Raw genomic sequence first — 13,103 nt, 5'->3', positions numbered from 1 at the left:
TCTCATCTTAAGCCTGTATACAAGAATCTGCATGTAAAGCTATGAGTAGGTTGAGAAAGATTTTTATAAAACCCATTTTAGAGAATTTTGCCTGCTAAGAGGATGAAGAGGTGAAGGGAGACAGTGGATAGGGAGAGCCTACTCTATGCATTACAAATGCTTTTAAAGTTTTCTATCATGAACATAATTTCAGGTAGGAAACCTCAATACAAGATATAGCACCATACAACTTAGTATGTATATGAAATGCACATATATATTTTATCTTAATTGTGCAAAAAGTTTTAGTCATTGTTAAGTACCATAGACAGCAAAGCGGTTGAATGTTATACCTCAGCTCAGGATTGGTCATATAAATCTTTCAACTAACCCATTTATTATATCTCATGCCAGGAGTTATTCAGTGTCTTTTATTGCTCATATAAATTGTCTTTATCAATATTTTCCTTCACATCCAACTTTGTTAACCCCTGGGTGCCCATAGCATGTTGCCAGTGTTGGAAATGCACTGTTATCTTTATGGACATGTTAGTATCTAATCTGGCCATATATATTTCAGGCGTTCCTAGCCCTGTTTGAGTGATCCGGATGTCTACGAGCTTCTTGATAAAATACTGCCTTCTCTGCTATAGTAGACTTATAGTTTACTTTTAAAATAACTCACTTGAAATTTAATAGGAGGTTTTAAAGTCACATCTGATTTAAGCCGTGTAAGTTCTAGCTTTTAAGAACACTCTTGGCACATCAATCTTGGGATTTTCTGAGCTATTGAGAGGAAACACCAGCTTGCCATTGTGTTGTGCCTTGTTACTTTATTAACTATATATCAAAACAAGGCAAAACAAAACAAAAAACCAAACTGGGGTAGCCTAGTAATAATCTCATTGACATGATAAACAACTAGAGAGTGTCTAAACTGGGGACACATCTTTTTTTGGGGGGGTAGCAAATCTTCTTTTATAGGTAAAATGTTGGAGTTACTTAGCAGGAGAAGGGAAAGAAAACACAAACTCTTTAAGATATTAGCTTATTAGAGTCAGTGATTTCTAAAAATTGAAGAAATCACCGGATCCATGATATTTCTTTACTAAGCTGTGATGTAAAACCACAACAAATGGGACTCTTGGCTTTTTTCCTTGCAAATCCAAGCATCCTTGAGGAGGAATGGGAAGGAGTTAGGTAATCATTCAGCTTCACAAGGAAAATCCTTAGCTTCAAGAAGCCTTCACCGACATTTCCTTTTCCTGTGTTTTGTAACAACCCTGTGTGAAGGTATTGCTATTCCCATTGTATGGATGAGGAGGTCAATACCCAGGAAGCAGAGGTGGAATATATTGTCACATATGTAAATATCTTTGGCTTTCAAACACATCATCATGCTGCTCTGCCCAGCTCCTCCCTTGCCTTTCTGGTACTTGTGGTGCAGTCTTCTTTTTGGCCCCTCTGGACAATCCTTCAACATTCAGTAATAGATTTCCAAGTAGTGCATTTACATTGCTAACCAGCATCTCAGCTTGACTGGGAAATGAAGAAATCAGGTACAACCAGCACACTTAACTGTGCAAAAAGTTTTTGCGCAGTCTTCCTTACAGAACAGCATTTGTTTTCTGTAGTGTTGATTTCATAGCACTCCCTTAAAGGCATCCTTGCTGCTCATGGAGTTCTTCCAGCTGTTCCTCTTCAGGATTCCATTTTGATTCTATCCACGGAGAGAAGTCTTGCATCTAAAGATACAAAAACAAACAAACAAACAAAATCCTCTCTCTATTCCAACATGGCCTTGATTTAAGATATGAAGAGCAATTTGCAGGGCACATGCTCCTGAGCTTGGAGAGACTCTGTACACTCCCATGCTCTGTTGGTAGGTCTGTTAACCAATAAAACTATTTTGCAAAGGAATTGTGAAAACCTCTGAACTTAGTTACTAATTATATTTCCAGAAATATATCTTAAAAACAGTAATCTCAAAGATAAAAAGAACGTCGTGCATAAAAAGATTCATTAGTGTGTTGTTTCTAACAGTGGTAAAAAAAAAAAAAAGGCAATAATTTGACTACCCAACAACTGAATGATGGTTATGTGAACATTAATGCATCCACTAATAAACATGATGGAACCACTAAAAATGATGTTTATGTACATTTCAACTTTAATGTGACAAATCAAATATATGTATTTATAATATTTTGTCTCCAGATCTAACTAAAGTGACAGTAAAGGGGAAAAAAAAGAGAATAAAACCAAAACCATAGAGTCCAAGATAATGAGACAGGAGACTAAAGCAGATGGGAGATATCAACACATTTCTAAAAGCTTAAAAGCAGATTTACTGCTGGTAACTGGGTTCTGTGGCTGAGAAAGCTGAACTGTAAGTGCCCATTGGGGTAAAGATAAGAAGGAAACAGATATGAGCTACAGAATCCTGGAAAGGTCAGGGACTCGTGGCATCAGGTAGCATTGGAGGCAGGGAATGTGATGAGCTGAAAGCAAGAAGCTTGCTTGAAAGTTCTTAGGGGAGCAATAAGAGCCTGGATCATTTCCCCAAGTAGGCAACTATCCTTCCCCACCTGGTAGAAAACTGGGGGTTTACTCTCAGCAGAGGTTAAACCAGATAGACTCTGGACTCTGGGGCCTGAAACATAGGTTAAAAAAAAGATAGATGCACTATAACAAAAAAAAGTGGATCAAGAGGCTGTCTACATACTCAGCTGTGAAATTCCCTGTCTCCTTTTCCTAAGTGTTAAGAATGCTAGCAGACAAACCTATAGCTCCTCACAGAAGGTTGGGGATTCTCTGGGTAGAAACTAGCAAACCTGGGGAAAAAAAATCTGCAGGAACTGTTAGTTTTAGAGAGAGGTCCCACACAATGGCCAGGTCCAACAGGTTCTGTGTCCAACAAGTGATTATTCCAACGTGATGCTGGAATAAAGACATTTTCAGCCATTTGTGATCTCAAAAGAATCTTCCTTTTCATACTCCCTTTCTCAGAAGACTATGATTCACAATAAAAATGGAGTAATATTAGAAGCTGAGCAGTATGGAATTCTGGAGGGTAAATTTGAAACCTGAGTAAGGAAAGGATTCACAGGACGAATGGGAATGCTGTTTTGTAGCAGCCTTCAAGGGCACCAGGTGCCAGAGAAGCTGAAGTCCAGAGAGCCATGGAAGAGGGTTTCTGATAGAGATATGAATGATGGATGGGTTGAGAGGGGTTCTCGGAGGGTTTGGAAAGGAGTTTGTGATGGGTAAACAAAATTTAGCAAATTAAATTTAAGGCAATTATTAACTTGAGGGAGAATAAAATGTTTCAGAAGGGAAACCTAATAATGTATAGGTAACATGTACACAAATCAGTCTGATAAATATTGAACACTGAATATTACTACCCTGGAGAGATGTGGAGAGGGAACGGTCAGTGTGTGTGTGTACGTGTGTGTGTGTGTGTGTGTGTGTGTGTGTGCAGGGAAATGCAAGCTAAATTCCTAGAAGGAAGATAATGTCTAAAACTGAAAATTAAGAAATAATTGATTGAACATTATGGGAGACTGCTGTTTGTCCTCCAATATCAGTTTTCCATTGTGAATTTATCAAATTTGCATCTGTAAAGATTCAGAGCTCAGGGCTGGTATAGAAGCTGCAGGGTCCTGCCCAAAGAATCTTGTGGTCTTAGATGATGAACATACGACAGCCTGTAAAGAAAAGACCAGAAGGACCTTCTTGAATATTCTAAATAGCTTAAGGCCTGGAGATTGTGGGGGGAAAGCATCCAGATGATGACTGCAATGGACTTTTTCAACACTATATACAAGAAAAGTTCTGATTATATTTTTATTTGATATGCAAAAAAGGCAATAAAATATTTTATGAACCTCAGTATTATAATGGAAATCACACCTTCTAAAAAACATAATTGTAATACCTAGTGGTGAGGGCTGTGATAGATGAAGCAAAGAGCACTGCGGAGGCAGGAAGGTAGAGCCCAATCCAGCTTTCAGAGTCAAATGCTTTATACACAAAACTGTGAGCCTCAGCTTGGAAAAGAACAATCTTCAAAGACTGGAGGATGTCAGTGTTACTCCATGAAGTACCATAGGGTGAAAATAGAAATAGCATCAAGAAGAGTTCAGATAAATGAATAGGTGATAGTTCTATAGATGTGTATTTTGAGAAGGGATTGAAGATGTTTAGAATACCTTTCCTTAGGATAGATTCAGAAAGGTGAACTCTCTGCATGTCCTCCTATCTTTTAAATTTGACAGCCAAAAGGAAGCCAGGAATTCTAACAATTTAGCTCTTATCTTTGTCAGAGTTGGAAATATAGTGTCTTCACTGTGGGTTCCGGAATCACATGACCTTAGAGTCTTCTTCCCGGTCTGACTAGGCTTCAAATGGGGTAACAGCTCCATTTAGCACTTATTAGAATATTTTGTATGTATACCTCAAGCAACTATACCATAAGTCTCCCCACTGGAACTCATTGTGTACAAGATTGACCCTACGACCTGGACAATTAGCTCTAGATTGTCAAATAGGAACTTGAATTGTGAGAATAGGACCTTGGTCACTTCACTTTGACATTCTCTTCTTTGTCTCACAGCACAGACTTGAGTCCAGGTGTCTGAGGAATGGATGTACTTTTAAAAAGGCTTCTTTAATGGATGACAGCTGAAAGTTATTCTATAAAGCAGATGATCTAGATCCATATTTTCCTTTTGTGTGGATTTCCTGACCTGTAGTAAAGTCCCCTTAAAGGTTTCTGTTTAGCATCACCTATGTTAGGGCCATCAAGAAGAGAATTGAAAAAATCTCATCAAACTCCTCATTTTACCATTGAGAAAAGGAAGGAATAAGGTGTTTTTTACGGAAGGTTTAGGTGTTCATGGTCATCCACAGCTGCCAGAACAAAGTGTTTCGTTTCCTATTCTATTCTTCAAATTGTGAAGATTCCTATGGCTCAAAATAGGCAATTTTTTTGCCATGAAGCTCTGGTGCCTCCAAAACTCAAGTCTGAAAACATTCTTTGACTTCGATTTATTCAGTCATTACAAATTTATCCAATAAACTATTGCCATGGTTGTGTATGATTCACATCAAATATTAAGTAAATTAAAAAAACTAGATAATCTATGTAGTAGTCTATTTTATGTGCATAAATGTACGGTCAATCTTGTGGCCATAAACATGAATGAGGAAAATTTTCCTTTTTTTAAAAAGACTTATTTATTCATGAGAGACAAACAAAGAGAGGCAGAGACATAGGCAGAGAGAAGTAGGCTCTCTGCGGGGACCCTGATACAGGACTCAATCCCAGGACCCTGAGATCATGACCTGAGCCAAGGGCAGATGCTCAACTACTGAGTCACCCAGGTGCCCTGAATATTTTCCTTTTTGAGTGGTATTCTATTATTGGAGGATATCTGGTTGCCCAGAACACCTCCAAGAAGCATCTGCCATTAGAGCAAGGCTCACAAAACTAAACTATGACTCATGAACCAATTTTAACTTATACCCTGTTTTTTGTAAATAAAGTTTCACTGGAGCACTCATTCTTTTACATATTGTCCATGACTATGTTCACAAATGGCAGAGTTGAGTAGTTATGGCTGGAACTAAAATTAATATCTGGTCCTTGACAGATGTTTGCCAATCCTTGCATTAGAGCATGATATCTTGTGGTAGAATATGGGTGCTCCTCTAATATTGAGTGATTTTAAATTAGCTTTTTCTACAGTCTTTTTTCAATTCACTTCTGTGACCATAGACACATCCAGAGAAAAAAGGTATCACGAACAGAAGTTTCCAAAGGTGACTTGTTAGAATTGCTTGGGGGAACATTTACATTAGAAATTTCTGGGCCTGTTCCCAGAGATTGTGATTCAGTAGGTCTGAATACAGCCTGGGAAACTTGTTCTTATGTAAATTATTCTGCTGCACAGACAGGCTCGAGAAACCCCATGGAAGCACATGGAAATTGGAAATGGGATGAATAAGACATGGATGCTGACTCAGTCTTACTGCGTGACCATGGACTAATCATTTCACTGAGACTTGGCTATCTCATTGGTAAAGTGAAAACTATAGTTCTTCCTGATAGGAATGTTGTGAGGACCAAATGAGATAGATAATAGTTTAAAAATGTCTATAGCACTGCACTTGCACACAGGGGATACTGGGTTAATGACCATATCCTTTCTTCCATTGGAGAATCCAGTGTTTGGGAAAGCCCATCAAACAGATTTTCTTCACTTTGCCTTGTGTGTTACATTTTCACCTCTGTTTATGTAAATTTTGCTTTTGTCAGACTAGTCCTGGATTCACAAGTCGTTCTCCATACGTATTAAAGCCAAGGGTGGTTTCTGCAAACTTGTTTCAGGAAGCACTCAGGGAGTTGAATGGCCCTAAATGGCTTGTTAGACACATGGCTGCCAACGGTCTTGATTAATTTTGCTAAAACATAATTAAGCACAAGCTTTTCCAGCCTTTCTCAAGTTTTCTAAGAAACCTTGATGTAAGAATATAGACCTTATAAATTCAGAAGACAAATCACTTGACAAATTGGGATGATATTTAATTAGAATCTCTTTCCTTAGACGAAGAAAGACTAATTTTGTGTCTTTGTCTTGGCGTTCTAAATAATGTCCAGGAAGCAGTCTCTGAGCAGCAGAAACTTGATATTTTGCCCACATGCTCTGTTGCCCCACCTGAGCTAACTAGCAATCCTGGAAGACTTGTCAATGCAGCGTCAACTTCCCACCTCAGGGAGCTTTGTCTTTCATCTTTTCTACCTAAAGACTTTCTCTGTACCTCTGGGGCTTGCTCCCAGTAGTCAGACACAATCCAGAAATAAGGGAACCAGTGGAGGCAAAGACAGTGGATAGTTACCCCAGATCCTCTGCTCCTAGTGGGACAATACTGAGGGTTATTCTATATGGTTCCTCAGAGGTACCCCAGTGAGGTTGAGCCCCGCTTGTCCAAAGTGTTTATCTACTATCTAATGCATCCCTTACTCTTTCTTTCTTATATGCCTCAATTTCCCTTTCTCCTCACTTGGGCTTCATGGACTCTTCTACCAGATAAACTGCCTATTTGTAAGTCCTTGTCTCAGGTTCCACTTTTGTTGAAAGTGGATAGAAAATGTGTGGAAAAGGTTTTCTTTAGACCACAATATGTGAGTGATAATGGTAGGTAGTATTCGTTGAATGGTTACTATATGTGCCAAAAATTGTTGTAAGTGCTTCACACACACAACTTATTTATCCCATATAAAAATCCTGAAATAGATAGAGTTATAATCCCTATTTTTTTTTTAAAAAAAAGAAGTTGAAATATAAAAAGATCAAGTAAAGTCACATAGCTTGCGAGTAGAAGGTAGAAATTTGAACTCGATCAACTTAGCATTGAAGCCTACGCTACTCCACACTATTGCTCTGCCAACTCAGAAATCCAGCCATTTCCATCGATGGCTGAGATTCAACAATTGAATGATTGCTTGGGTTAAGGTCTGGCCCCTATTAAATGCAAATGTCAGAAGGTCTAATGTATCATTCTGAAGGCACTTACACCTTGTAGAGAGAGATATAGTTACCGCCTCAGCTGCCTATGGCAGAGACCCAAAATGAAAGTGGCTTAGAGAAACATGAAAGCTTAGTTTTCTCTTGTGTGAAGTCCAGGGTGATCAGATGGCTCTGCTCTGAAAGTTGTCATGGCCCAGATAACTTCTCTCTCATTGCTTGACATCTCTTTGTCTTCATGGTCTCGCCATGGTTCACCATGGATCCATCTGCCAAACATCAGCACAGAGGAGAGACTACAGGGAAAGCATATGCCTCCCTTTTAAGCACATGTCCTAAAAAATGCTCCTGTCACTTGTATTCACATCCACTGGCCAGCTCGGAGTCACATGGGAGCTGCAAGGAAGGCTGGACATGGATGTCTCTAGTGCAATTGACTCTGAGATCATCTAAAAATTCAGCTCCTGTGAAGGAGAGACTAGTGAATCTTCTGCTCCTAACTGGACACCTGTGAGAATCTTCTTGATTCAAGCCCTCTACCATTACCTCATTCTGTGCTGTGATGCGACTTGAGTATAAAGAGCACCCCTTACTGCTCTCATCAAAAGTCAATGTTACTGGAGCCACAGTAAAAGCCACTTGTCTCTGCTTAGGGTAAACATGCAGCTTTTCTACCTCTTTCTTATTACCCACTTGGGTTTTGAAACTCTAGGTTATACTGGCTTCATGATGTTGGACTAATAACAAAATCTCCCTAAACCAATGGTTCCCATATGAGATAATTTTGCACCTCAGGGGACATTTGTCAATGTCTGGAGACATTTTTGATTGTCCTAACTAGGGGAAGCAGTACTATTGATATCTAGTGGGTAGATGCCAGGGATCCTGTTAAATAAACTACGATGCACAGGGCAATGCTACAGTAAAAAGAATGATCTGGTTCAAAGTGTTATTAGTGCTGAGGTTGATAAGCCTTGCTCTAAGCTTTAAGTTCTTTCCAGAAAACTGGGGTGATGACAAGATCTGCTTCACAGCATATGTGTGAAGATTCACTGGACTAGCACTTGTAAAAGATATAGCAGAATGCTTGGTCCGTGGTAGGTTCCAGACAACCTCTGTCCTCAGAGACCTTTAATCTCTTTGCTTGGCCTGACTTGTCTAGGCTTGTGTTCTTACAATATCTGATTCACAGCACATATGTCTCTTGGGAAGGGAAATGAGGAAAATTAAATTTTATTGAGGAACTGGTAGATGGCAAGATTTCAACATAAATCATTTTATGTAAACCTCTCCAAAGCTGTGTGAGGTTGCTATTACTGTCTCCAATTTCCAAATGGGCCAGTGAGTCTCAGGGAAATCTGACATTATCATGACAGCAGAATTAATTAGTGGGTGTGTGAAGATGGAAAGTCAAATGTGTTTGACCCCAAGACTTGCACACAGCTTTCAAATTTGGCCCCTCCCAGTCCTATAATGTGGAAAGACTAGGAAGGTAGAAGGAATCTGGGGACTAAAATGCTCCCAATGAGGATAATTGGGAGAACTGAGGTGGGGAGAAAGACGTAGACACAGGCAAACAAGTGGACATCAATACAGACTCACTTTTACCTCAGGCCAGGCTTAAAAAGGCAGCTTTTACTCCCATCTGTTTAGGAGCCTTGGCCATATGATCTTGCCCACAATACAGTGGTGAGCCTTATCACCTTTGTTTTGGTTTAGTCCTGGGAATTAGCATCTGTATTAGTTTCTTAGGGCTATCATAACTTGGTGCTTTAAAAGAAATTTATTCTCTCACAGTTGTGGAGGCCAGGAGTCCAAAATGAAGGTGTCAGCAGGACACCTGAAGGTATCCTAAAGCTGGAGAGGAGAATCTATCTCTGCCTCTTCTAGTTTCTAGTGGCTGCCAGCAATGCTTGGCTTCCCTTGGCTACAGACAGCATGACTCTGATCTGTGTCTCTGTCTTCACACAGTGTCTTCTGTTTGTCTGCTCTCCACATCTCTGATTCTCCACATGGCCTTCTCCAGAAGACACCAACTATTGGAACCATTGGATTATGGCTCATCACAATCCAGTAAGACCTAATTAACTTAATTACATCTGCGAAGGCCTGATTTCCAAATAAGCTCACATTCACAGATGCCGGGGTTGGACTTGAACATATCTTTGTTGGGGACACAATTCAATACACATCAGGGTCTAAACAATATTTTTTAATAGATAAAAGCTAAAGCACATTTCCTTAAAATAAATTAAAAGCCCTTGTTACCCAGTGGCAACTTTGGATGTACAAGATGGCTCCCAGGTTCTTGACAGTGCTGGTCCTTTCTCGGGAGAAAAGGTCTCTACCAGCCCAATCCAAAAGTCTCCTTCAGCGTTTCAGTACATGCAAACAATATGAAAACTCATCTTAGTGTTTGAAGAAAATATTGAAGGATAACAATATAAATAGATTTTTGTTTTTGTTTTGTCTCCACCTATACTTTATTTTTTCCATTAGCAAGAAAAAAATACAAATCCAGATTAGGTTGAGAACTCTTTAAATTTTGGAGGTGATTTGAAAGGAGAAGTCCTATCCAGTTCTGGTCTTTATACGGTGCTTTTGAACAGAAAATCTTAATTATGCCAATCAAGGCCACATCCTTTTACAGTGAACTATGCATTATATTTTTCCCTTCTAGACAAAAAAAGAACATTTATGCAATTAAAATAGGCTGATTGAAAAAATGCGTGGCAGGCATAAGCTTGGATTTATACTTTTGAGCCCAAATGACTGGGGGACGTTAAAAAAAAACTGCAAAACTGAGCAAAAATGGTCTTTTTTTCAGCACATATTTTGAAGAGGAATGAGCAGTTGGCTTTCCCCTCCTCATTAGTCCACTGCAGAGCCGGGGCTGCTCCCTCAGGCCCTAATCAACTTACTCAAACAGGCTGCAAAATCGATCTGACAGCCCATGAAAGGGAGTTTGGAGGCAGGGAGGGAAGCACAGGGGAGAACTGACTTCGGTAATGTGGAATTCTGTATTTTCAAGGATTTGCCTAATGTCAGGGACTGTGACATTAGCAGGGCCTTCTGATCTTTGGGCTACAAAATAATTGTGACAAGGACCCTAAAGTGTGTGTGTGTGTGTGTGTGTTCGAGGGTATCTTTTGGGTCTGGGGCTTGGAAAAACTTATTCTAAATAGTGAGAAAGAAAGTTTTCTTTGATTTAAGCCTGAATCACTTTGAAGTGAAAGGGCAAGGTACTTGACATGTTGATCATTTAATAAATGTTAAAAGTGTTCAGGTTTTTCTTTTAATCCCCATAATGACCCCTTAAATTGATATTATTGCCCCATTATACAGATTGGGACACAGAGGCTTGAGGGCAAGAAGAATATTCAAAATATTTAACACCCAGAAAAGCTCAGGCAGCAACAATTTAGAAGCACACTGGCCGTGGTCCTGGAATTACCCACGAAAGTGTCGGGATGACTGCGGCAGTGGGTGGTGCCCCAAGGAAGCTTGAGACAGTGACTATAATAAGTACAAAAGTATCTTGATAACTAGCAGAGCATACCAGGTGAATTGGCTGTGTTGGAGAGGAAAGTTAGTTTCCACTAAGACAAACCATTTCCAGTGTATAACCCGGGATTTGAACTCTGCAAAGATAACACTCTAATGTACCATACTCTTATCTGCTCTTTATGTGAGGACAGCTTGCAGACATACTTGGGAGGAGGAGCACTAGCAAACCCGCTTGGAGAGGTCAGGGATATCAGAGCCTTTCCTTTGGATATCTTTGTCAAAGTGGTAGAGAGATTCTCCAACAACCTCGAGAATGTGGGAAATGAATCATGAGGATCAGAGACAGTATTTCAAAGGAGGAAAAGGTGTCCAACAGCAGAGTTGGATCACTGAAAACCAATATTGCCCACATCTTTTATTTTACCCAGATTTAATGCTCTCTTTAAGGTGGAGAAAATATTAACATAGATGATACAGATGCTCTTCTGGGGAATCATAGGTGTTCTGATGCAATACTTCAACAAAATACCATTTATGATGTAAGTGGTTATGCTAAGCATATTGGGAAAACTTCATTGAAGATTTTTTTTTTCTCCCACACATGTAAGACCGAGTTTGGAATTTAGCAAGTTTGTAGTGTTCCATGGCTTTTTCTTTATGGATTGATGCAGGTGACACTAAAACCTATGCCACTTGTATACATTCTGATATGTATGAGGAAACACAGTCAATTCTCTTTACCGACAACCCAAAACTACAAATGAAAAGATGTTGATGGAAATTAAAGGGGAATGCCCTTTCTATCCTGTTGAAATAGAAGACACACGTAAAATCTTTTCATTTTTTTGAGTGAAAGAAAGACCAATATTCCTCTTCAAATACAAACAGAAATTTACTCACTGGCTCTGAAAAAACAAGCCCAGAATGGACACATTTGCTTCTCCAGGGATCAGCTTAGCTCTTTTATCTCTATTTAAAAACCTTTGAATTTATGCTTCCTGCTGTTCTCTTGCATTTTTTAATTGCATCTCTCTTGCTATGCTATGTTTTCTTCATCGAGCTAGCGTTGCATCTCCCTTCCTTCTTACAGGTTCAAACCTCTTCTGTGATAATCACAGAACTGTAGCATCAGAAGGCAATCTCCAAAGTGTGGTCTTCACATCCTTGATGGCAAGCCAGGTGATCATAGGTGATGGAGAGTCAATTACCTTTTCTTATTTTAAAAGTCATGTGTTTATTTTAATGAATATTAAAACATAGAATTGGAACATCGAGCTGTGGTTACATAGATATTACTGCCTAGGACCATGCTAAGCTTTAAAAGTGAACTTATTTTTGCTCAATTAAAATATGTTAAGAAAATAATGGTACAAGTAGTGTGTGAATATAGCAAAGAGTATAAACTATTTGGGAGACGATTCTTTCAGGGCCTAAAATAGCATTCTTTACCATCAGCTATATTCTCAGCAGCTAGACAGTCAGCTTCTGCCCACAAGGAAAGGAGGTGACCACAGGATCACTGTATGAAAAAGGGGAGGTGCTGGATGTTAGAAGAGCAAATATCTCCTTTTCTTAAGTTTGGCCAGCATGACATGCTGTTCACAAAGTGAACTCAAGAGACTCGCTCCCTCTACTTGCCTACATAAAGCACAAATTTGAGACTTAGATTTTACTACTCCAACTTGAAGAGGAGCTACTTCTACTGTGGAGAAACAGAAGAATATGCAAGAGCCCTAGAGCAAGTCTGACTGGGGTCCTGTGCCAGGCCTTTCTACACTGGCTATGTCAGGGGAGGTGGCCATGGGGCCTGACCTCAGGTAGGCCAGTTCTTCCTGCATGTGGGAGAAGAAGTAGCAAAGTATAGAGGAAACAGAGAAATGTTGAGTTAACTATAAATTAGCTGCCAGCTATAGAATTCAGTGTTCTATTTATGAATGTAAATTGAGTATATCTTTATCTCAACTGTGTCTCTGAGGAAAGGAAGGAGTCCTTTGCTAAGGGGTGAATTTACACTATAAATTCAGAGCTTGGAAAATGTACAGCTGACTGGTGCTTATTTTGGCTTGACCATGGAGACTGTCCTTA

The 13,103-nt window shown here is 39.4% G+C and overlaps 1 long non-coding RNA gene across 1 annotated transcript; it reads right to left on the bottom strand.

Annotated features, from left to right (window-relative positions):
- Positions 1-792: 792 nt before the first annotated feature.
- Positions 793-10,299, bottom strand: LOC140620683 (uncharacterized). Its single transcript, XR_012020399.1, has 2 exons — positions 9,780-10,299; positions 793-1,724 (listed from the first exon to the last, which is right to left on the bottom strand). It is a non-coding gene; the product is annotated as an uncharacterized lncRNA (long non-coding RNA).
- Between the last annotated feature and the right edge of the window lie 2,804 nt (positions 10,300-13,103).

The sequence above is a fragment of the Canis lupus genome, chromosome 2 (assembly GCF_048164855.1).
Source record: "Canis lupus baileyi chromosome 2, mCanLup2.hap1, whole genome shotgun sequence".
Lineage (NCBI taxonomy): Eukaryota > Metazoa > Chordata > Mammalia > Carnivora > Canidae > Canis > Canis lupus.
Note: the sequence above shows the minus strand (reverse complement) of the source record. Positions and strands in the feature narration are given on the sequence as shown.